The sequence below is a fragment of the Zalophus californianus genome, chromosome 15 (genome assembly GCF_009762305.2).
Source record: "Zalophus californianus isolate mZalCal1 chromosome 15, mZalCal1.pri.v2, whole genome shotgun sequence".
NCBI lineage: Eukaryota > Metazoa > Chordata > Mammalia > Carnivora > Otariidae > Zalophus > Zalophus californianus.
Window position 1 is genome coordinate 10082327 of NC_045609.1, and position 26359 is coordinate 10108685.

A 26359-nucleotide genomic window follows, 5' to 3' on the forward strand; every position below is an offset into this window, starting at 1 on the left:
GAAGGAAGAAAGGGAGAGAAAGAGGGAGGAAGAAAAGAAAAGAAATCAGAGAACCCACTATAGTGCTCTGAGGGATACATTGCCTGCCTCTTTTAGGAAGGTAACCGGAAGAAAAAAGAATAATTAGTAAAAAAAAAAAAAAAAAAAGAATAATTAGTAAACACTTCTACTCTTCGACCTGGGGGGATCCAGGTTTTCCCCTCCTTAAACAATAAAATAAATATGACAAAACATAATAACACTTGTTGCCACATATGGAACAATAAGCAATGTAGGACTGATTCTTGGGAGAAGGGAAACAAACATGGCAAACCTTGGGATTGCTCCAGATTTCTGCTCAGAGACAATTTCTGAATCATCATGCAGGGATAAGGAGCTAAGACAGAGCCAATGCTTTGCTGAGTTGAGGGGGGTAGTGATCAAAGTTCAGGAAAACTGCTGCAGGCAGAATTTGCTGGGCAGAGCACTGAAAAGAGGGCACCCTGAGGAGAAAGCTCCAGAAATCACAATAGGGGTCCCACTGACTCTTTAGCTGAATACCTCATATATGGGTAAAGCCTCATAAAGGAAAGGGGATGACAGAACTCATAAATATGAACAATTCCCAGTCTTCAGCAGAGATGGGAAAAGTTTGAAGTCCAGCTGGTGTGGAGACCACTTTGAACAATTTTCAAAGAGCAATCGGTAGAACCCCAAGAAGGGTCAATCCTGATTATTAAGGCTAATTTATTCCTGAATAAAGGCTGCCGTAGATCTGCTCTAGAAAAGCTTAAAAATAAGCCTCCAAAAGATCAACCTGATTTGCAAGTGACTTAATTACCTACAAAAGTAAACTTCAAAACTCTGTAAGAAAGAAAACAAAATCTAAACTCCCAAAACTCTTTAAAGGAAGAAAACAAAACCCAACACCCAAAAATGTAATGATCAAAATATCATACATACAACAAAAAAATATTAAGCACATTTGGATACAGGTTTAGTCAATAAAAACTGCCAGAAATAATAGAGATGATAAAATTAGCAGACTAGGGTGCTAAAGAATATGTTTTAAGTATGCTCAATATGTTTAAAGATATTCTGGGAGCAGAGTGAGGGGCGAAAAGAACACATGGAAAAAAGAACTGAAAAGAACTTCTAGAGATGAAAAATATAATATCTAAAAATGCAAGATTCAGTTGGTAGACTTGTAAGTAGATTAGTCATTGCAGAAGGAAATATCAGTGAACTAAAATACACAGTAAAATAAACTATCCAAAATGAAGACAAAACAAAACAGAACCTTATTATTGACCTCGGGGCATATATAAAATAGTCTAGCATAACTGACCAAAGTGTAATTATAAGCTTCTGGGAATTTCAGCTCAAAGCAGGACAATTCTGATGGACTATTTCAGCTCCATAACTGTCTGTGGGGTCAGGGGAACTTATCAAGTCTATTATATCACAACTGGCTTCTTTCTCTGCCCCATCCTTCTTCCTGCATCACAGGTGTTAATCCTACAGGTACTCCCTAATAAACTTTATTTTTTTTAAAGATTTTATTTATTTATTTATTTGAGAGAGAGAGAACGAGAGATAGAGAGCACGAGAGGGAAGAGGGTCAGCGGGAGAAGCAGACTCCCCGCTGAGCAGGGAGCCCGATGTGGGACTCGATCCCGGGACTCCAGGATCATGACCTGAGCCGAAGGCAGTCGCTCAACCAACTGAGCCACCCAGGCGCCCATCCCTAATAAACTTTAAATGCTGTCTCAGAGGCTGTTTCTTAGAGAAACCAGAATGTGATAACAATTATTAAAAATACGAGTCAAAGTGGTATAGCTAATAAGCTAATAATTAAGATAAAATGGAATGCAAGAACATACACAATTCATTTTTAAAAGGCAGGAAAAAACATGAAAAGCAAAAGATCTATGGGAATATACGGTTGATTTAACCCAATCATATTAAAAATTTTATTACACAAATAATCTAATCATTCTAACTTAAAGCAGAGGGTTTTGTTGTTGCTGCTTTGTTTTGTTTTTCTGGCTTAAGATTACAAACATTTATTTACACATGATTCTGTGGGCGAGCAGTTTGGGCTGGGTTTACCACGCAATTCTTCTATTGGCCTTGCCTAGGGTCATTCATGTAGATGTTTGTTATCTGGTGGCTGTTTTTTGTGTTTTTTTTTTTTTTAATTTTATTTATTTATTTATTTTTGAGGATTTTATTTATTTATTTATTTGACAGAGAGAGAGACAGCGAGAGAAGGAACACAGGCAGGGGGAGTGGGAGAGGGAGAAGCAGGCTTCCCGCGGAGCAGGGAGCCCGATGCGGGACTCGATCCCAAGGTGCTGGGATCATGACCCAGGTGGAAGGCAGACGCTTAACTACTGAGCCACCCAGGCGTCCCCCCCCCTTTTTTTTTAATTTTACTTAGTTAACACACAGTGAAATATTGGTTTCTGGAGTAGAATTCAGTGATTCATTAAATACACAGTGCTCATTACAACAAGTGCCCTCCTTAATAGCTACCACCCATCTAGCCCATCCCCCACCCACTTCCCTCTATCAACCCTCAGTTTGTTCTCTATTGTTAACAGTCTCTTATGGTTTGTTTCCCTCTCTCCTTTATTTTTCTTTTCCCCTTTTGCATATGTTATCTGTTTTCTTTCTTAAATTCCACATATGAGTGAGATCATATGATATTTGTCTTTCTCTGACTGACTTAATTCACTTAGCAAATACACTCTAGCTCCATCCACATTGTTGCAAGTGGCAAGATTTCATTTTTTTGATGGCTAATTAATATTCTAGAGTGTGTGTGTATATATATATATGATGTATGTATATATATCACATCTTCTTTATCAGTTGATGGACATTTGGGCTCTTGCCATAGTTTGGTTAAAGCAGAGGTTTAAAGACAAAGATATCAATCATTGTAAAGAAAGTAGAAATTTTAAAGTAAGGTAATCATTATAATATATTTATATATGTAATTTATATATTTATATTCCACACTAATCATTATAAAGCAGCAGTAGCTGTATTAATTTCAGAATAAGTGGACTTCATGGCAAAGAATATTTCCAAGGATGAAAAGAAACATTTAAAAATGATGAGGAAATCAATTTATCAAGAAGAAAAACAGTTCTATCTGGTTATATGCTTAACTACATAGCTCCAAAATACATGAAGTAAAAATGGGCGGAACTGAAAGCAAAAACAGGCAAGTCTACAATAAGAGTTTTCAACACTCACGACTTAGTAATTAAAAGAAGAAGTACAGAGAAAATCTTTAGGGATGGGGAGATACATATAAAGGTTATCAATCAAGTTTTTCTAATATATTTTATAGAACAATCCACACTTAAAAAATGGACATTCTTTTAACTGCACATGGAACATTATGGAGATAGACCACATGATGACCCATAAAACAAATCTCAATACATTCATAACAGTAGAAGTCATTCAGAGTGTATTAACTGACAATTGGAATTAAACTGGAAATTAATAACAGAAAGAATGAAAAATTGCTGAGTATTGGAGAAACTCTAATGCCCACTTCTATACAACTCACAGACAAGAGAGGAAATTACAACAGGAAGTAGAAAATATTTTGAACTGAATAAAGATGGCAAGAAAATATATCAAAATTTGTGTGATATTAATGAAGTAGAGATTTGAGGGAAATTTATCTTTGAACACTATTGTTAAAAAAGAGAAAAAGAATCAATAATCTAAACTTCCATCTTATGCCACGAAGAAGAAGGAGGAGGAAAAGGAAGAGAGAGAAAGGTCAAGGACGGGGAGGAGAAAGAAGGAATTGGAAAAGAAGAGGGAAATCAGTCCAAAGTAATATAGGGAGGAAGTGATAAATATAATGTAGAGATTAAAATCAGAAAGTGGCAAAATGAAATATGGAAAACAATTTTAAAAACTCAATTAAACCAAATGCAGATTTTATAAAATGGTCCAAAAAATGGGAAAATATACCTGTTATCAAGGCAAAGCAAAAAGACAGTGGAGACATAAATTCTCAATATCAGCAATGAAAGGGGGCTATTACTAAGGGATTATCATGAGCAACTTTATGCCAGTTTATTATCTCAGATGGAATAGACAAATTTGTTCAAGAATGCAGCTTACCAAAACGGAGTCAAAAAGAAATAGAGTACCTATCTCTCAATAGAATCAATCAATTTTTAATTAATGATAATTTTAGGTTCAGGTAAATTCACTGCTAATTTTGACCAAGCATTTAATATCAGATTTACAAAACTCATGCTGAAATTCAGAAGGAGGAGACACTCAACAAATCATTTTGTATAGCCAGCATTACTACAATATCAAAACCAAACAATGGCATCAAAAAGAAAGACATCCCCCACAGTCTAATACCCCTTATGATCATAGATGCAAAAATATTTTTCCTATTCTTATCATCAAATTTTAAAAATATATATTGAAATGATAACATAGTTAAAGCAAGTGGGATAAAGTTTAACATTTGAAAACCACTCAACATACTTTAATATATTAGCAGCATAAAAGAAAAAAAATACATGCTTGTCCCCATAAATGCAGAAGAAAACATTTGACAAAGTTCAACATTCACTCATAATAAAGACTTAGCAAATAAAAAATGTTCAACTTGAAAACGTTGAAAATAGACATTTATAAAATTTCAAAGCTAAAATTTTACTTAAGAATAAAAGCACGAACACTTTCTACAGAAGATTGGGAACAACCAAGGATGTTGCTCTCACCACTGAAATTGAACATTGTACTGGAGGTCTTAACAAGTGCACTAAGGAAAAGGGGGATAAAAGCATACATGCCAGGAAAAAAGAAGTAAAACTGTCTTTCTTAACAGACAACATTATCATGTATGCAGAAATGTCCTAGAAATTTACAAGTAGCTGAAAGAATGATTTTAGTAAGGTTATTTGACACAATATCAATATGTAAAATTAATTGTATTGCTACATACTAGCAATGGAAATTGGTAATCAATTTTTTGTTATGATTTATAGCAGCATAAAACATGAAATAATTAGGAATAATTTAAAAAAATACATGCAAGAATGGAAATGGAAAATTACAAAACAATGCTGAGAGAAAATTAAAGGACCTATAATAGAGAAGTATGCCATATAGATTAGAAGATTCAGTATTAAGATTTCAATTATCCCACACAATGTTGGGATATACAGTTATCCCACACAAATGTAAATTGGTACAATGACTTTGGAAATTGATTTGGCAATATCTTAAACAGTTAAACAACATTTATAAATATTTACATACTTAGGCATTTGTCCAAGAGAAATGAAAACATATGTCCACACAGATACTTGTATACAAATGTTTATAGAAGTGTTATTCAGAATGGCCAAAAACAGGAATCAGCCTATCCATCAAAATGCAAATAGATAAATAAACCCTGGTATATTCATGCAATAGAATACTACGCAGCAATAAGAAAGACTCAACAATCGATGCATGCAAAAACATGAATGAATCTCAAAATAGTATACTGATTTAAAGAAGGTGTCAAAGAAAACATACTGTACACCTCTGCTTAAACAAAACACTAGAAAAGATAGAAAGCAGAGCAGGTGTTGTTGGTGCCTGGTTGGGTGAGTGGTAGACTAGCAATAAACCCTCTGGAACATTCTGTGGGGATGGATTTACTCTATATCGCTTTTTTGTGAAAGCTGCATGCATGTATGCACACGGGTGTATACATTTGTGAAAACGCATCAAAATGTGTAACTAAAATGGGTGCATTTTATAGCACATAAATTATATCTCAAAATTTAATTAAAACGTAGACTATAAAAAATAGCTTGGAATACAGGATCTGGATTGAGAGTGAGAAGGACCATTGGAAGAAATATTTGGAATTACACGTAAATTCAGAGAATGGAGGGTCCTAAATTTCACTTTTACATTTGGAGATTGTATTTTGTTTTTCATGCTGTCGTAATATTAAATCCTCACATTTAGTATCAGACACTCAACTTTATGAATCATTTTACTATTGTATCATATAACTAGACATATAAGAGACTTATTTAAAAATCTAGGTATAAACTAACAGATTTTACAAGGATGGATAAACTTGGCATGATAATTGAGTCTGAATGAGGAATTGACCCCTGTTTGGAAGTCTACTCATGAAACTATGAGAACAAACTTGGTGAGCATAGTATAAATAATATAGATTTCAGTACTCTGAATGGGGTATTTCTTTACTGGAGTGATAAATCCTTTTCTTCTACATTTAGTAATATATTTTTCTTACTATACTCTTCACTGTAGGTGATAATGGATAAGCAACGAACTCTCTTTTTTTTTATGTATGATGATCGTCTTCCACCCTAAATTCTAAAGGGTAGCATAGCTTTACAGTTTAAAAAGCATTTTCAAGTAAAATATATATTCATTTTATTATCTTAGTAATAGTGTACTAGCTTTATTTATGTTAGTTTTATTATAGCTCCAATTCTAAAGATAAGGAAAGTATGCTTCCAAAAGTGGAGGGGAATGAGACACAGACAGAACTGATGTTTATTGAACATTTATTATGTGTCACCATTATGATACAGAATCTCTATCTGCTGTTAGAGTTAATCCACACAACACCCTTGAGAGATAAGAAATATAGGTCTGTTAATAGATGATGAGAAAGAGACTCGGAAGCAAATGTCCAGGATAGCAAAGAATTGGTAAAGAGTAGAGCCAATGACCAAATCCAAATTTTGGCTTCAAAAATGTGTCTGTTTCACTAATCACACACCTTATGAGAAAATACAAGGAAAATATAGTTTGAATCCAGCATTTTCCATTCCAAATTCAGTTTTCTTCATTGTGCATCTACTGGTCAAAGTTGATATTTTCGAACCTACTGTTTATTTCAAATTAGTTTTATAACAAGTTTTAAATAATCTCAAGCTTGCTGATTGTTACCCATTTTGTATGACCGAAGTAGTTAAATTAATATATAATTTTATAGGGAACCATGATTCAAACAAAACTCAATATTGGTGATTTTTTAAATGTTTAATTTGAAATCTATTCTTTTCTATATACTTAGATTTTTGTAGAAACTACAGTCACAGAAACACTTTCTAACACAATTATCCTATTTTTTAAATTTAACTTTTAAAAATTGGCTGTGGTTTTATATTTTGGGATGTGTCTGTCTTGATTATTGGCACATAGCATGTTCTTTCTCCAGATGTCAGTATTGACTTTTCTCATGTTGAGAAGTGTTATGGTTTTCCTCTGAGAGTCTACAACTTGAAATTCATTGCCAAGGGTCATGACTCCAAATTTATCGTTCCAGGTCCTCATATGATCGGGGACTCATATGAGGCAATTTTTAAAATTTATGCTCAGAATGAATAAGCTGGTAACAAGATAGCACAAAGTAGTCTTATAAAAGGTACAGATACACCTAAAATTTTTGTGGGAATCAGCAGGCAATTAACAAGGTCATTTTGTTTCCACAATGCTTCATTCCACAATGAAGAATTGAGGGTGCAAATGAAACTTAGGGAAGAAGTTTATAAGAGGCTCCCGAACTTACACTCTCTTTTTTAAGAATAACACAGTAGAGTTTGCCTTTAGCCACTAAAGCCTTTCCTTTAAATAGAATTTGATCTCTCATCAGTCACTGAAATGCTCTTAATTTTTAAAACAATGTGCAAGGCTAACTAAGTAATATTTAGGAATGTATTTCTCTGAGATTAGGTTTGTTCTCATTTCAATAAGCTGACAACGCCTTGCTGTTTATTACTAAGAGGGGAAAACAATTTCAGGCACTGTGGACCTGACACTTTTGAAATAATTTCTAATGAGTTTGTGCATTGCACAAGTCTGAAAGTACTCTTTTCTTTCTTTTTGGCTTTATCATTTATGAGATTGCAGAGAGTTAAAAAAATATATACATATTCAGCCTTTAGACAAATGAAAAACCTCACTAATTTATCTAAAAGTTACCCAGATTCGGGCAAGATTTGTGTCATTTCCTAGAGTTTTGTTTTTGTATGGTTGACCTCACAAAGGTTCTGATCTTAACAAATTAAATTCATTGCAGATGTTAACGGACCCCAGTATGTTGTCTAGTGAGAATTGATACTTTTGCCAATTTTGCCTGAAGAGGGCAGTGCTTCACCAATGGAAGCAATCTTTAAGGGTAAAATTTTGGAGACTGTAGAGACTCTGGGAATCCTAAAGAACCAACTATAACCGACTCTGTACTCAGCACAGCAGAACAAATAAATAGACTTTTTACTTATTATTAATATAGTAATGTATTGCTAACATGTCACCTTTATATACCTTGGCCTCGTTGATAATTTCAGAAAATAAATCCTTGCAATTTTAAATATTTTATTTATTCATTTATTTATTTATTTATTTATTTATTTATTTATTTATTGTTTTTTATAGACATTGGGGAGGGTATGTGCTATGGTGAGTGCTGTGAATTGTGTAAGACTGTTGAATCACAGACCTGTACCTCTGAAACAAATAATACATTATATGTTAAAAAAAAGAAAAAAAGAAGAAAGCAGGAAGGGAAAAATGAAGCAGGGGAAATCGGAGGGGGAGACGAACCATGAGAGACTATGGACTCTGAGAAACAAATTGAGGGTTCTAGAGGGGAGGGGGTGGGGGGATGGGTTAGCCCGGTGATGGGTATTAAAGAGGGCATGTTCTGCATGGAGCACTGGGTTTTATATGCAAACAATGAATCATGGAACACTACATCAAAATCTAATGATGTAATGTATGGTGATTAACCTAACAAAATAAAATAATAAATAAAAATTTTAAAAAAAGCAATTTTAAATATTTTAAAACATTACTACAGGATCATATTTCTTAAATATAGTATTCTTGTAGAGGCCTGACAAAAATTACTGTATTTACCAGCTAAAGACAGAAATTCTTCTCAGCAAAAGAATGGGTCTTTAGGAAAATCCCTTAATGAATCCCTGGAAGGTCCCAGGTGAGGTCAGATGGTGTGGGTGTGCAGGTGGGGAAAAGAATGGGTTCCAACTTTCTGTAAAGGAAGAAAACAAACAGAGCTGGGGACATTGAGGGTACCTAGAGTCAGGAGAGAGTGTGCTTTCTCATTAGTTGAAATGGCTGAAGTGATTCAAAGTGTAGAGTTCTATACTTTATTTTTAAATGATCCACTGTATCGTCTGTTGAGGTATGCCTCCCACCTGTCAAGAATTTCCACAAAATCCTTTTGCTCCCCAGTTACCTTGTGTTTTTGCCATTTGGGGTGAAGCAGGGTAAATTTATTCACTTGGTGAATAAATGAACAAATGAGTAAATTGAGTAAATGAATCAATGATTAATTATACTTATATGCATTCTTGGTGACCCCCGTTCATAATTGTACAAGTTACGTTCTAATATGGAAAGACCACTCAAGTCCTAGAGATACCTAGGCTGGCTCCCACCTCCATTAAATGGCCCCTGAATGTTAGGCTTCTGTGTGTTTTGTCGGTTTGCGTTTTGCGGTTTTCCATCTTGCTCTTTCTGTGGGGCTGACTATTGTACTTCTAACTCCAGCCATTATATCTATAGTGGCAACTGAAAAAAAAAAAGCCATCGTCAAAATAGATTAAATTACTTTATTTGTTGTCTTACTGAGGACGGTAGCCCAGGAAACAGTCTTTCAGATTGCTCTGAAGAAATGCTCCCAGGCTTGTTCACATACAGGGGATTCTATGCAGAAAGGGAAAGGGAGGTGCCTGCTTGCAAGCCGCTCTCCAAGGTATAATTGCGTGTCACGAGATATAATTGGTTCAGTTGAAAAAATGAAGGTTTACCGATTTCCACAGAGACATGAGAAAGACCCTTAGATCATCTTAACACATTATGTTTCTATCCTATCTGATTATTACAAAGTACTGCTTGCTAGGGCACCTGGGTGGCTCAGTCGTTAAGCTTCTGCCTTCGGCTCAGGTCATGATCCCAGGGTCCTGGGATCGAGCCCCGCATGGGGCTCCCTGCTCCAGGGGAAGCCTGCTTCTCCCTCTCCCAATCCCCCTGCTTGTGTTCCCTCTCTCACTGTCTCTTTCTCTGTCAAATAAATAAAGTCTTAAAACAAAGAAACAAACAAAAAAACAAAGTACTGCTTGCATGCATCTACTTGACTGGTTTTCTGGTTCTTACTTTTGACATCTCCTTGAGGTCAGGTGAGCTGGTCACAGAAGGCTAATGTCAGTCACCTACTTTAATGCTTTGCAGTTTTAGGGCACATTGGGCTGTGTGTAATTTTCTTCAGTGTACTAAGATGACTGGTGTGAGTTGAGAACCATAGATAACGAAAGTCAATACAAGTCATATAAAAATCTACTAAAGAGGTCAGAGGCTGTGTGATTCTGTAACCGATTTGCATAAACTTTGGCATTTGTTCTAGGTTTCAGTTGCTCAGCTGGTCGCTTGTTTCTCTTTTGTGGTCTTCCAGATATGTTCCTTATAGTTGAGTTTACTAAATAAGTAGGAAAAGATTCTATTTGAGGAGACCTTGGAATGATGCAGTTAGAAAGAGGAAGAAAAAAATTGGGGTATAAAAGGCTGGGGAGGGAAGAAGTCTTGGAAAATGAAGATCATGACAATGTTTTACATAAACAGAAAATAAGTATCAATAGTGATATATATATACTAGTATAAAATTTACTTCAGATTAGAAGTATGGTGGAATGAGCCACATGAATGCAATGAAAAGAAATACGAATGCCATCCTGTACCCCAGGTAATACATACAGGATTATTTAATGGGTGTTGAGAAATGTGTTCTCCTGAAAATGACACTTTGATTTTTTTTTTTTTTGCTTAAAGATATCACTGCCAAAATGAATGTTAAAGAGGAGTAAATTCAGTAAAAGTGAGCAGAACAACACATTAACATAAGTCTTAAAAATAGTTCTGTGTGTGGGAGAGAAGATGGTTGCTCTAAACTTCATTAAGCCAATTGTTGAGAAGACATCTGGAATCTGATACTAGGGGAGGCCAGGCAATAAATGTGAATAGCTATTTTGTGTTAAAATGCAGCAGTTTAAGTAGGATTTGTTTGAACAAAATGCATTTTTTAGTACTCACCCACGGTGTTGCCTTGGCTCGCCCATGGGTCCTAGGTGTGGGGAAAGGACATGAGAGCCAGGAGGTGAAGAGTAGTGTTTCAGTCTCCACCCCAGGACAGAGACAAGTAAGTGATGGGCAGTCCGAGGCCTGCTCCCCAGATGGGATCTATCTAGATCTGACTTACACACGTGAGCAATTTTATTTTTTCTTCCAGTATTATAAACTCATTGAGGGTAACAACCATGCATTTTCTGTATCCCTACAACTAAAATAATGGATATTCAATGAAAACAAATTAATGAATAGTTTATCTCCCAAGAAATAAGAAATGCAAATTTTATTGAAAGAAAAATAATTCAGAGTTAAAATGTGGTGGGGGTTTAAAGAACTGATCTTGTGAAAAATGAAAAAGTTCATGAATGTTTGTGTTGTTTCACTCAGTAAATGACTACGCCCCATTATGGTCAAGGTGAATAAGACCCAGCAGCTGCCTTCAAGAAACCTAACATCCACTGAGCCAAGCTGTATGTGAGTACACTCACGTTTGTTTTTTTTTTCTGGGAACTCCATATTTAATATTCCTTTACATAACATTAATTCATTGCCTAGGCATGGAAAATGAAGTTGTTTTTTGTTTTTTGTTTTTAAGTAGGCTCCACGCTTAATGTGGAGCCCAATGCAGGGCTTAAATTCACAACACCGATCAAGAACTGAGCTGAGATCAAGAGCAGACGCTTAACCAACTGAGCCACCCAGGTGCCCTGAAGTCTCATATTCAATGATAAAGTGGATGGGAAAATACAGATCTAGGACATTTTCATGAACCCTCATTTCTACCTTTATGATATTTGCCAAAGACCCACCACAATGATGGGTTGGGGGCTACTGCATCATATACAGACTACAAAAACCAAAACCATCAAAACACAAAAGAAGATTTTCAAAACCAAACCAATAGAAGGAGGTTAACTTAAGAATTATGCTTATGCTGGGGGCACCTGGGTGGCTCAGTCGGTTAAGCATCTGTCTTTAGCTCAGGTCATGATCCCGGTGTCCTGGGATTGAGTCCCACATCAGGCTCCCTACTCATCAGGGAGCCTGCTTCTCCCTCCCCTGCTCCCCCTCCTTGTGCTCTCTCTCTCTCTGTCAAATAAATAAATAAAATCTTAAAAAAAAAAAGAAATATGCTGATGCTGTAATCTTTGTGGCAACTCTGCCTAAATGAGCTTTCTTTCCACTGTGGTATGAGCACAAAATAGCTTGTCTTTAATGTACTTATAAGTTCCAATTCATTTGTTATTTCATTGCTTTATTTTGCAGCCTTTTACTGAGTACTAAAGGCCAGGAAGCAGGGCACATAGGTGGCTCAGTTGGTTAAGCATTCGACTCTTGAATTCAGCTCAGGTCGTGCATGATGTCAGGGTTGTGAGATCGATCCCCCAGTAGGGCTCCCCTCTCAGTGCAGAGTCTGCTTGAGATTCTCTTTTCCTCTTCCTCGGCCCCTCCCCCTGCTTGCACACGCTCTCTCGCTCGCTCTCTCTCTCTCTCAAATAAATAAATAAATAAAATCTTTAAATAAATAAAGGCCAGGAACTGTTGTGGGCAGTGGTGATTTAATGATGAATGAAAGAGACAAAAATCCTGCATTCTGAGAACTCCTATTTTAGTCCACCCAGAGCCATATCTCCCTTCCCATACCATTTGTGTAGCCATTCTGTGTCTGTTCTCTGTATTTCTGCATCTGTGTAGCTTGTCCATAAAGGTCACTTATTTGTGTTCCCAGGGATTCTGAATAGGCATGGGTCCTTAAAGCTATCATCAACTCTTGCCTAATTCTGGTTAACTCTCTCTGTTTTTATTCGTTTGTCATCTCTCCATGGGTATTCTCTTGCCGTCATCAGAGAACATTTCAAAAGGGCTTAGATTTTTTAACTATTTTCTTTTTTTGCTATTTCAAAGAAGCTCTTTCATGATATAGACAAATGAGTTTCTTTCAAAAAGTATTACCAAGGATTGTACTCAATATAAATCCCCTTGACCCTGACTCCCACTCCGATTACACAGTACTTTCACTTTCTGTTTTATACATCCTGCCAGTATTTGAAGCTTCTCAAGCATATATTGCTTTTTTCTATTCTGGGAAAAGAATAGAGATATTAAAAAGTTGAGTAAATATCTGAGGAGAGGTGTCAAGCAAATACATCATCAAAAGAGGTTTTCAAATATTAAATAAAATTTATATGAGCTATTGAGAGAACTGTAAGAAATTTAATTGAGTTTTTCTTATGCAGAGTAGAGATGATAAGAAATGTTTTCACATGCTCATCTCCTATATAATTAGGAGTGCCGGGTGCCTGGGTGGCTCAGTTGGTTAAGCGACTGCCTTCGGCTCAGGGCATGATCCTGGAGTCCCGGGATCGAGTCCCGCATCAGGCTCCCTGCTCAGCAGGGAGTCTGCTTCTCCCTCTGACCCTCTTCCCTCTCGTGCTCTCTATCTCTCATTCTCTCTCTCTCAAATAAATAAATAAAAACTCTTTAAAAAAAAAAAAGGAGTGCCATGAAAGGTAGACATGTTCATTCTCTAGAATAATGGAACACCGAACTACTCCCATTCTTCACTGTAGAAATTTATTTGTTGATTGAAATAAAACACTGAAATTCAAGACTTCAGGTACAAAAGAGGGAATTTTTGAAGGTCATTATTCAAACTATAGTGAATAGAACTAGAATTTCATTGTAATTGTCAAAGGCTCTTCATTAGGTCAGCAAGTCTGACTGAAACATGACTCCCGATTTTATGTCATATATTTATCACCATCCCTATCTCCATCATCATCCATTCTGGAGTCATTTCACACCCCTACTGCCTCAAGTTCCACAGACAAGAGGATAAAACTGGAGATGAGGATGATGGATATTGTTCAGTCATCTATAGGTCTCTGACTTTGAACTCACTGAGTCCTCCAGAAAGGATTGCCTATCAATTTTATAATGCTTCTCCCATTGATGTACTTTTTTTTTTCGTTTCCAGGTAGCCTTGTACCACCTGTATATGAGATCTTTAAAAACATTTTTGTAACCACATTCCCAGAAGAGTGATTGTTACCTAATGGGGATAAATGGATCTGTTGAAAATGGTATCATTTTAATGAATTTTTAACATGGGAAATCAGGCAGTGATAATGCTATAAGAAAAGCAAAAATGCTATTTAAGCAATGTTAACCTAGGACATAATGCTAAAATGGAAAGAGTGAAGCTAACAAGCGTGTTTCCAATGCTTTTCTATTTGCTGTCCTATTTATTTGGAGTACACAGAAAAGCTTGTCAGTGGTTATAAAGATACACAGTTGTAGTGGCCAACTAGAGGGCTAACCCCAGTGATTCTCACCCCCTGGTATGCGTGCTGGTTGTCTTACCGGCCCATGCTGAGCAGGCCTCACTCGTGAAACAAGCAGGAGACAGGAAATTATTGTAGCTTCTGCTTTTCTTTTTGAGTCATTTTCTCTGGGTAGACCAGATGCCATGTCATGAGAATCCTCAGGTAGCCTTTTGGAGAGATCTAAATGACAAGGAATAGAGTCATCTTGCCAACAGCCAGACCCAACTTGCTGGGCATGTGAGTAGGCCTCCTTAGAAATGATCCTCCAGCCACAGTCAAGCCTGCAGATGACAGTAGTCCTGGCCAACATCTTAGCTGTAACCTAATGAGGTCCTGAGCCAGACCCGCCCAGATAAGCCACTCTTAAATGCTTATGCACAGAATAAATGATACAATAAACATCTATTATTTTTAGCCTCTAGGTTTTAGAATAATTGGCTATTCAACAATATAGCTAACTAGTATAGGCATACTTATTAAAGAAGTTGCTGTAACTTTTAAAACTCTTTCTAACTTTCATCTTATTCCATTATAGTTATAAAGTATATTTAAAATCAGAACTTTTTTTGTTTTCTGACAGAATTTAACTACTTCATATGAGGTTATAACCATGAAAACACTCTACGGCAGTCATATTTAAATATATCTTGCTCCTGATCATTGTTATTTTTAACAACGCCAGCAGTCAATATAATAAGATATTATAGATATCTTATTATATCTTATTATTATATCTATTATTGTATCTAATATATCTTATTATTATATCTATATCTATAGATATAGATACTAATATATTAGTGTAGAGTTAGGGAAACTTGGTCTTAGAAATAGTTTTACAGCTTTTGATATTAATTCAGATGGTATTAAATTAAATATTTAATATTTAATTCAGATGGTATTAAATTAAAATGTATCTCTTAATTCTACCATTCCCAACTTAACATAATTTAATTTTAATAAGGTGTCCTTAAATTAAAAAAAATATGAACAATAAATATATGGGTATAATTTATCCAAAAACAAACTGATACGTATGGCTAGTTTTTGACTAGCTATGCTTAATCTATTTTTTAAATCTATTTTTTAAATCCTTTTGCAAATAACAACTAAGATGCATGACCTTCAAAGGTAAGAAGCAATCTTGTTCTAAATTAGAATGATAGGCTGACATTGTAGTTCATTTCTCCCTTAGCCTTTATACTGGAAAAGAAATGCATCCTTACCCATCCTCCTAGGAAGTGTACTCCCTTATTCTTTTTATTGATTTATTCAAATAAGCTGCTATAGTTTTTTCCTTCCAATATACACTTCCCTGGCATTATCTATTTCATACTCTTCCAAAAGAATTTAACATATCCCTCATAAAAAGAGTTCTATATTATGCTTTGTTTGGGTAAATGTCTTTTTTAAGAATTTTGAGGTCCAGTCTTTCTGAGGTACAGGTGATCCCTGGAGTGAAATGTGAATCTTATCAAATCAAGAAGAAACACAAATTATGGAGCCAGTGAACTAGGCAGGTATTGAAACTATTTCTCTTGATCAGAATTAACAGCTCTCAGTTGGAAGCTCATCTCTCAACAACTACTAATGTTAAATGCTGTTGTTTCTTAGGTTATTAGAGAAAGATGCAACATTTTCCACAGGAATAAATGGTTTGTATGTCTCCCAGATTACTTGTCAATGGAGGAAACAGAGAATAATAGCATTGTTTTCTTCATCTAACTTCCTTACTATTGAAAAACTATCTGAGTCTTCTCTTGATGAAAAAGTATGCTGAAGATACTCAGTGCTCCTGCAGTAAAAACAACAGGATTTTTATTTTTTTACACTCAGTCATTTCTGGATATTTTCCCTATGATGCTCAAGATATTTAATTTTAACCACAATTAGGTGTAAGACTTGGTCTTGCTTCTTACCAGCTACCTTGGATATATTTCTATCTTGAATATATTCAGTATAGTGCAATGTCTTTCTTTTAATATCTGCCCAGGGGAGAAGCAGACATACTCAGAGAAGTGGGGACATGATTATTAATGCTAAACTGCCTTATTTTTTTAATTTTTAATTTTTTATTTAAAATCAATTTAATTAAGATACAGCATATTATTTGTTTCAGAGGTAGAATTTAGTGATTCATCAGTTGCATATAACACCCAGTGCTCATTCCGTCAAGTGGCCTCCTTAATGACCATCACCCAGTTATCCCATCCCCCCACCCACCTCCCCTCCAGTAACCCTCAGTTTGTTTCCTATAGCTGACAATCTCTTATGGTTTTTCTCCCTCTCTGATTTTGTCTTATTTTATTTTTTCCTTCCCTTCCCTTATGTTCATCTGTTTTGTTTCTTAAATTCCACATATGAGTGAAATCATATATTTGTCTTTCTCTGATTGACTTATTTCACCTAGCATAATACCCTCTAGTTCCATCCACATCATTGCAAATAGCAAGATTTCATTTTTCTGATGGTTGAGTAATATTCCACTGTATATACCATGTCATCTTTATTCATTCATCTGTCGATGGACATCTGAGATTTTTCCATAGTTTGGCTATTGTGGATATCGCTGCTATAAACACTGGGGTGCATCTGGCCCTTGGAATCACTATATTTGTATCCTTTGGATAAATACCTAGTAGTGCAATTGCTGGGTTTTAGGGTAGCTCTATTTTCAACTTTTTGAGGACCCTCCATACTGTTTTCCAGAGTGGCTGCACCAGCTTGCATTCCCACCAACAGTGTAGGAGGGTTCCCCTTTCTCCGCATCCTCGCCGACATCTGTTGTTTCCTGACTTGTTGATTTTATAAACTGCTGTATTTTATTCAGGGAAAATAAATTGTCCTTAGAAAACATTGCTGCCATGAAAGCCTGGTGATATTGCCCTGCTCAAAGTTATGTATAGTTCATTTACTTAGAATAATGTGTTCTAAACCAAAATATTTTCTTATGTGATTTCCCTTTCCCTTTTCTCAAGGTAAAATAATCACAGTCATGTCTCTTAGAAATAATATAGGTATTATCACTCCCATTTTGTGGATGAGAACACTAAGGCGCTGACTGATTAAGAAATATAATATGCACAGGAAATTCTTAGGTGAAGAATTTCATCTAAATATGTTGAGTGCAGTTGTAGGTGATGAGAATTTTGCTCAGATTTGAGATCATTGTACTTTCTTAACATTAAATAGACATCTGCCTCTCAGTTCGTTTACTTGAGTCATGGTCAGTGTCTCCTGCCATATGCCAGTAGCCCTTGGGTATGACATGGGGTCACTGAGCAGTAAAGGGCAAGAAAGAGGGAGCTAGATGCAAGATGGAGGTACTGACAGCACTTTGGAGAGGGGACAATACTGGCACAGTGGCCAAGATACAGAGTACTTTCAGCACTATTTCCAGAGGAGCTTGTTCCAGAACATCGAACAGAGTGAAAAGTTACGACATCTCATGGTAACCTAGCTGGGGATTAGAACTTTGGGAGTGGAAGCATGGAGACCATCATGACCATGCTTGCACATAGGTACTGGAGTGTTTATCATCTGTGTTATGTGCAAGGTCTAAGGTGCTGGGGATGAAAGCTATATAGACAGTGATACAGGGTTCAGATGGATAAGCTATACATTTGTTCAACTTAATGTGGATAAGTATATGAGACCGACATACCACCCACTATCACTTTCCTCAGCACAACTGCATTAATCATATTCCTACATAATATTATTATCTCTGCTTTGGGAAGAACTAATGTTAAAGTCATTCATATGAATAACACTTTGGTATATTGTGGAAATAGTATTCATTTTGGTCCTTAAGTTCTTAAAAATGTCTTTGTGAGAAATTTGTGAATTCTTGTTTTCAGGAGAAAATTCTTCAAAGATGAATTTCAGTTCCCTTTAAAAAGTCAGATAATGATAGATAGCTAAGCAAATTTGTTTTCATTTTTATTAAAACATTTCTTCTTAACTCAATAAGAGATTAAAATCAAGTGTACTTCCAATGGTTTCTATTTTGTTTTATCTTAAACATTGTAAGGTTTTCGTCATTCCCAAACAGTTAAAGATTAAATGGGGTGAACTAGGCATAAGAATAGCTAAATACAATTATCATAAGGACTTAAACAGAAAAATGTTCATTTGGACAAAATCTTCAATTTCTATAGATTTTCTCATGGAAGAAGCCTAAAAAGTCTTGTAGAGATTCAGATACTTGGTGTTAAACTTACAACATATTCTATTTACTTTTGCATTTCTTAAAGGGCAAGGTATGATCTAAACTTATTTTGAGATTTTTAATATTTAAAATTCTATTAATAATATTCAGCAAGACAATGGAATGTGCATTGAGACATCGTCATGAATCAGCAGGAAAAGACATCCAACCAAGTATTGGGCAAGAATATTGAATTATGGATCCTAACATATTCTGGATTTGCACAAGACTCCACATCCATTTAGTGAATAAATAAAAACAACGGGTGAGCTTCTGTGCCAGGTCAGAAAGAGTCCATATATTCCAGGTCTTATGAATCATGCAACCTAAGAAGCAGGACAGACATTAAACAAATTAACAAATTTGGACAAATTAAGCCATTTATCAGGAAAGAAAAAAAAAATTGAACTGTAACTGGAAGGGCCAGAGTACTGTCCTTGAGGAAGTGCTTATAGGTGAGCCCTCAGGGGTGAGGAGGAGTCACACATATGAAATGGAGAGAGTACAAATCAAGATTCAGAACAGCCAATAGATTTTAATGTTCAGTTAGAAGGGGAGGCTGATAGAAGAGGCCACTGAGATAAGGAAGAGGGAAAAGGGAACTGAAACAAGACTGGAATTATGAGCAATGAGAAAATCAAGGGAGGAGAGCTCAAGATGAAGGAGGCCTTGGTCAAAACTGACTGTACAGAGAGATGAAGGAAGATGGCTGCTGGTAAGCCACCACTCCTTTTGGTGGCTTGGACATCATCTGAAGCCTCAGCATCTGTCACTTACCATTGATTGGAGGGTAGGTAGCAAAAAAGGGGATGAAGAGAAATACACACCACTCTTTTTTTTTATTTTTTTAGATTTTATTTAATTATTTTAGAGAGGGAGAGAGCATGAATGGGGGGAGGGGCAGAGGGAGAGAGAATTCCAAGCAGACTCTGTGCTGAGCGTGGAGCCCAACTGGAGCTTGATCCCATGACCCTGAGATCATGACCTGAGCCAAAATCAAGAGTCAGACACTTGACTGACTGAGCCCCCAAGATGCCCCAAAATATACACCACTCTGAAGAAGTTTAGCTATGAGAAGATGAAAAAAAAAAAAAAAAAAAGACCATTGAAAGAAAATAAGGGTAGTAGGAGGCTTTTGTTTTGTTTCATTTTGTATGGTTCTGAGAAATTGGTGCTACCACTGTCTCCCATACAAAACAATGAGGTCCACAGTAAGGAAAATACTGTGAACATGGTAGGAAAAGTGAAAGTGTGTTGAAAGTGAGTCTTCTTTCTCATGAATGATTTAATTATAAACAGTGATACTGACAATACAAAACTTAAGCAGAATTATGAGTGTGATTGCCTCTCAACATTTTAATGTTTCATAAAATCTAGAATATTTTCCATAGCACTTAAGTCTTCATAGCTAACTCCATTATTCAGATACACTATAATGGTTCACAGCATAATGCCTGATTATTTTCTCGACTTTCCCCTAAGAAACATAAGGATACTAAATAAAATCAAGTAGAAACTAACTCTCTTTAAGAAGGGAGGCCTTGTCTAGCCTGTAACTGTGTCAGAGGGGTTAATACATTCTGTCTTAGCTTAAATATAAACTCTGGATTTGGTTGTTGAGAGAGAATAACTTTCTAGACTAGCCTCCAACAGACTAGAATTTTTTTACGGTGCTTGCTTAACGAATGGGTGAACTAAAAACCAAAAACAGTTTGAAAACATACTCAGACTTTTGGATGAAAAGTATGCCAAGATTGTTCATGTCAATCACCATGAATATTAAATTAAGACTAATTTGAAGTTAATGAGAAAGTCTCTTTTATCAGTGTGACCTACAATTGCCAAAATTCTCAAGGTTCAGTATTATTTATGTGTTGGATTAAATGATTGTCTTCCATTAATTACTAGGTGCTTACCATTTCATTAAACATTTAGTAACCACTGTCTTATGAATTAAGATAATTTCATGACAGCACCGGATTAGTCCATTGGATTTATAATGTTCTTTGACCATGATTCTTTCTATTAGAATTCTGTTTTCAAAATCAGATATTGTAGAAATAAAATAACTGATAGACTTCATGATTTCTAATACTAGAATTATTTGATTCAGTTCAAATAGGAATTCTGAGTATAATAAAGGTGACGATTAATAGCTGATAATAAAAGTAGACAATTTAAGAAATGATTAGAAAGACGGAGTAGCTGAGGTCAATAAAAATAAAATAAGAGGGTACCTGGGTGGCTCAGTTGGTTAAGCAACTGCCTTCAGCTCAGGTCATGATCCTGGAGTCCCGGGATTGAGTCCCACATCGGGCTCCCTGCTCATCAGGGAGTCTGCTTCTCCCTCTGACCTTCTTCCTCTCATGCTCTCTATCTCTCATTCTCTCTCTCTCAAATAAGTAAATAAAATCTTTAAATAAATAAATAAATAAATAAATAAATAAATAAATAAATAAATAAAATAAGATTCCCCCCTTCATTTTTATTTTTTTTAACATCCAAGTAAATTCCAGATGGATCAAAACTTTTAAACTAAAAATAAATCTAGTTTTCTGGCTTTAGCTCCAATATGTAAAAAGCTAGGAAGTTGTTATTTTCATCCTTACAACAAGAAAAAGTTGGACAAATGCAAATTGGCAACATTTCTAGGACTCATCAGGTAACTGAAGTTGTAGGCCGACTGACACTACTGGCACATCCAGATACAGAAGCCCAGATCTGGTTGTCTGGATTAGAGATGTCTGAAGTCATAACCTGGGAGGAGCAAACACATGGCCATTTCGATTAATTGTTGGAGCTTGTGTGGGCTTCAGTGAGAGCCACGATGTGTGAGCTCTTAGGGGAGCCCTCACACATTCTTCACATTAAAGACCTGAGAACATGCCCTCCCAGCTCTGACTGGATGAGGGAGAGCAATCATCATGAAAGAAGCCCAAAGCATTTCCACCCAATGCTCAAAAGGATGTGTCATATGGAAGGTGGGAGAGAAAGGACTTTGCCTGAGCTCAATTCTGAAACCTTACCTCAGCTGGGAGGAGGCAGTTACTCCCTGCTCACATTTCAACAGGGGATAGGGCTTTAAGAAAATAGATTGGAGGGAAAAAAAGAAAATAGATTGGAGGGGTGCCTTGGTGGTGCAGTTGGTTAAGTGTGGGACTCTTGGTTTTGGCTCAGGTTGTGTGATCTCAGGGTCTTGAGATCAAGCCCTATGTTGGGCTCCATGCTGAGTGTGGAGTTGGCTGAAGTTTCTTTCTCTCCCTCTCCCTCTGCTCCTCCCAGCTTCATGTGTGTGCTCGCTCTCTCTCAACCTCTCTCTCTCAAATAAATAAATAAATCTTAAAAAAAAAAAAAAGATTGGAAATGCCACAACCAGGAAGGGCAGTAGGAGGCAAGGAGAAAAAGCTGTATGTCTAAAAGAGAGGAAGAATCCCTTGTGAAGTCGGCAGCACAGAAACAAGTCCACTAAATGTCTGAAACTTATTCAGAAGATTAGAGTGCTCCTCCTTTCTCCATTCTACCACCACCCCAGTAGGGCTCCAGTATAATAATAATGAATTACAGTTGAAAGAACCGCAAGATGTAGACTTTCTTTGGGAAAAATTATTTCGACAAGCCCAAAGTCAAGAGTACAGATGAGAACAAAAGCTCCAGAGAAATATGAAGCCTCAGATAGTCAGAACTATAGCAAACATTAAACCCCGGTCAACTGCTAGTCAGTTTAACATAATATACTGAGGGCTGTTTACCAAGTTCGTTATTTGCTACATGTCTGGCTTTCAAAAAGCAGAGTGACACAGCTTGACAAAAGGAAGAAAAAACACACCATGAGGAGATATGGCAAACATGAGAATCAGACACCCATTTTGGGCTTATCACACAGGGAATTTAAAATAACCATGAATAACGTGTTAAGAGATCTGATTGAAAAGGGAGACAACATGCAAGGACAGATGGGTAAGCAGAGCGATGGAAGTTCTAAGAAAGAATCAAAATGATATCTTAGAAATAAAAAATAAAGGCAGTAACAGAAATGAATACCTTTGGCTGACTCATCAGTAGAGTTGACATGACCAAAGAATTAGTGAACTTGCATAAGGGTCAACAGAAACTGCCCACAAGCAGAAATGTAAACAGAAGGAAGAATGAACACAGTTATAGGAGCAACAAACCCTCAAACATAATAGCACATCCAAGAACTGTGGAATACTATGAAAATGCATAATTTCTCTATAAATTGGGGTAGAGGAAGAAGGAATAATGAACAGACCAGAAAAAAATATTTGAAGTAACAATGGCAGAGAACTTTCTAAAATTAATTATGGACACCGAACCACCCATCTAGGAGCCTCCAAGAATACTGAGCAGGATAAACACCAATAAAGACACAACCAATCATATACTATTCAAACTATAGAAAACCAAAGAAAAAGACAAAATGTTAAAGGAAATTAGGAGTGGGAGAACATTTTCCCTACGGAAGAACCAAGACAAGAATGATGCAGACTTCTCATTGAAAAAAATGCAAGCCAGAAGACAGTGCAGCAACACCTTCCCAGGAATGAAAAGCATAAAAAGAAACCACAATTCTTATCAACTTAGGATTCTATACCAATAAATATATGTTCAACAATGAAGATGGGTTAATAACATATGAAGACATACAAAATCTTAAATAAATTGTCACCAGAAGAGGTCCATCAGGCAGAGAAAGAAGATGATACCTGTTGAAAATATGTAGCTATGTAAGGGAAAGAAGACTGGAAAGGATCTACATTTGAGGAAAATTTTTTTTTGCTTGCATTATTTTCAGTGGTTATAACTTTTCTGTAAAAATTACAAAGCAAATTGTGAAGACTATGAGTGATTACCATATGGGTTATCTCATATATTCAATTAGTAACTTCCAGCCACATTATAAGAATTTCTATTACCTGATTTTTTTTTTCTCGTGTAACAGTCATTCTTTTCTGCTTTTTAAAACTTATTTTAGGGGCGTCTGGGTGGTTCAGTCGGTTAAGTGTCTGCCTTCAGCTCACGTCATGATCCCAGGGTCCTGGGATTGAGCCCCACATCGGGCTCTCTGCTCAGCAGGGAGCCTGCTTCTCCCTCTCCCTCTGCCTGCCACTCCCCCTGCTTGTGCTCTCTCTCTCTCTCTCTGACAAATAAATAAGTAAAATATTTTTAAAAAATAAATAAGAAAAATAAAACTTGTTTTATTTGTTTATTCATTTTTCATAATTTTTTATACAAGCTGTATTTTAGGTCATATATTGTAGCAACTCTAGGTATTACTCACCCCCCCACCTGTCCACCCACCAGCCCTTACCAAACTTGTTATAGCTTGGAGTTATTTAGTGATGGACTGTGTTACTTATTTGAATTCTACTTCTCACAGAGTAAGCCTCTAATGTTGTTTCTTGGGAGACACAGACTTGGTTATGCCCACAGTCATCCTGGAAAGACAGTGGCTTTGCATGGTTCCCCCTGACCATCTGTTGATTGCTCTATGGTTATCGACCCTGTCCTGGGGCATATATTCCTCAGAAGACTCTACCCATCTTTTCCAGACTCCTTTAAAAAGACTATTTGCCAAGGCTAATGTTTGAGTTGTGTTTGTAGCCCGATCAGGCTCTTCACTGCTGTCTCTGGTCCACGTTCTCACAGATGAACCAGCCAGTCTATAGTTCAGCAGCTGTTATATGTACAACATACATTTGCAATGAGTCCACCAAGCTTCCCCTCATTGTCCTTCACTACAAGCTTCACTGCTTTGAAAGGGGTCTGAGGCTTGAACTTCTTCATTCTCTATTGCAAATGGAGTCAGTCTTTGAGGTAGACATTAAGGGCTACCTGTTTTACACCCTTGTTCCATGCGCAGGAAAATAAAAACTCTGAGACTTGAATCTAGAGCTAGGTTTGAGGAGAATAGTGCACATTTCACCGAATGACATCACTGCTTTAGGAGTGAAATGTTCAGTGGAGGGAAGCAGTGGTCTCCGGACTTTTTTTTTTTAAGTAAATTCTGCGCCCAATGACCCAGAGATCAAGATTTCTCTACAGACTGAGCCAGCCTGGCGCCCCTGTCTTAGGACTTCTACGAGTGCCTCTCCTGGCATGGACTCATTGCTAGAGGAAGGGTGATTGGGACCCGAGGTTTCCCAGCTCCATGCCCAAGGTAGACTGTCTCCCATAGGGGAGGGATGGGGAAAGAAGAGGGTCCCCACTAGTCACCTGCACTCACCCACAACTTAGTCTCAACAACAGGTATTGGGGGCAGTAAGTTAGCTCTCCATCTGGATTCTGGTTTGGAGAGGCAACCCGGTGTTCTAGGCTGTGTCACACTGGGATGAACTGGTAGGATGAAGAGAGGAAGCAGGTCTTCAAACACAATAAACTCTCACTGTTCTTACCAAATGTTAGTAGAATTTCTTGAGTAAATGTTTCTTCATTTGCTATATATCTGTGGGACCATTTCCAGAGACTGCTGTGTGTATGTTTCATATATGTGTATTATATATGTATATATGTAATTTTAATGTATGTATATATAATTTTAATGTGTATATATATAATTTTCCCTAGTATCACTGAGGAATGAGTCCACAGAGCTACTCACATTGTCGTGCTAGACTACAATGCTGCAGTGAAATTCTTAACAGCATCTAATGTCCAATTCAAACAGAAATTACCATAGGAAGTAGAAACTCAAGAGCCTGGTTTTAATCTGACTCAAGGAATTACAAAATTAACTACAAATAAGATAAAATGAAGAAAGAAATTGGTTCCTATTGTATATTAAAGTTCAGTTATTTGTTGTTTTTTTTTTAGTATTTTATTTATTTATTTGACAGAGAGAGACACAGTAAGAGAGGGAACACAAGCAGGGGGAGTGGGAGAGGGAGAAGCAGGCTTCTCACGGAGCAGGGAGCCCGATGTGGGGCTTGATCCCGGGACCCTGGGATCATGACCTGAGCCGAAGGCAGATGCTTAACGACTGAGCCACCCAGGGCCCCCTAAAATTCAGCTATTTGGAGCTCAGGTAGTAAATCTAGTAGCTTTATTAATTTTAAAGGCAGAAAACAGATAATGGACAAAAAAGATAGATGACCTGTAATACAGGTCATGAAATCCATGCATATAAGTATAGTCAAGTTATCAGGTCTTCATTCAGATTCAAGTTACTTTCAATTTATACAGAATTCTATCTTAGTTATCTGGTTTTGAAACCCCAAGCAGATTAAAAGTAGCTCGATGAAGCTGAATAAATTCTACTGGTGTAAAATTTAAAAGCACATCAGAATAGATCCAGTTAGTATAGGGGAAAACAGTCTGCAGAAATACAAAAATTTATGTTAGTAATGTTCATCTTGACATAAAAACAACGAAATGTATTTTGTATATTACTTTAGAAGACAGTGATGCATATGATACATTTTATAACAATTTCCTGAAATTGTTCCTGAAAAATCAACTCCAAATTTTGAATGCTTTATAGTGGCTGAATTCTCAGCTCTACAGAAAATTTGGATCTAGAGCAACACATTCCCCCAGATTCCAGCTAACCAGAACCTACTGAATTATCCATGCATTTTTAGTCTCAACCCACTAGTTCTAGAATAGATACATTGGAGAACAGATTTGAAGTGACATAGACAGTGCT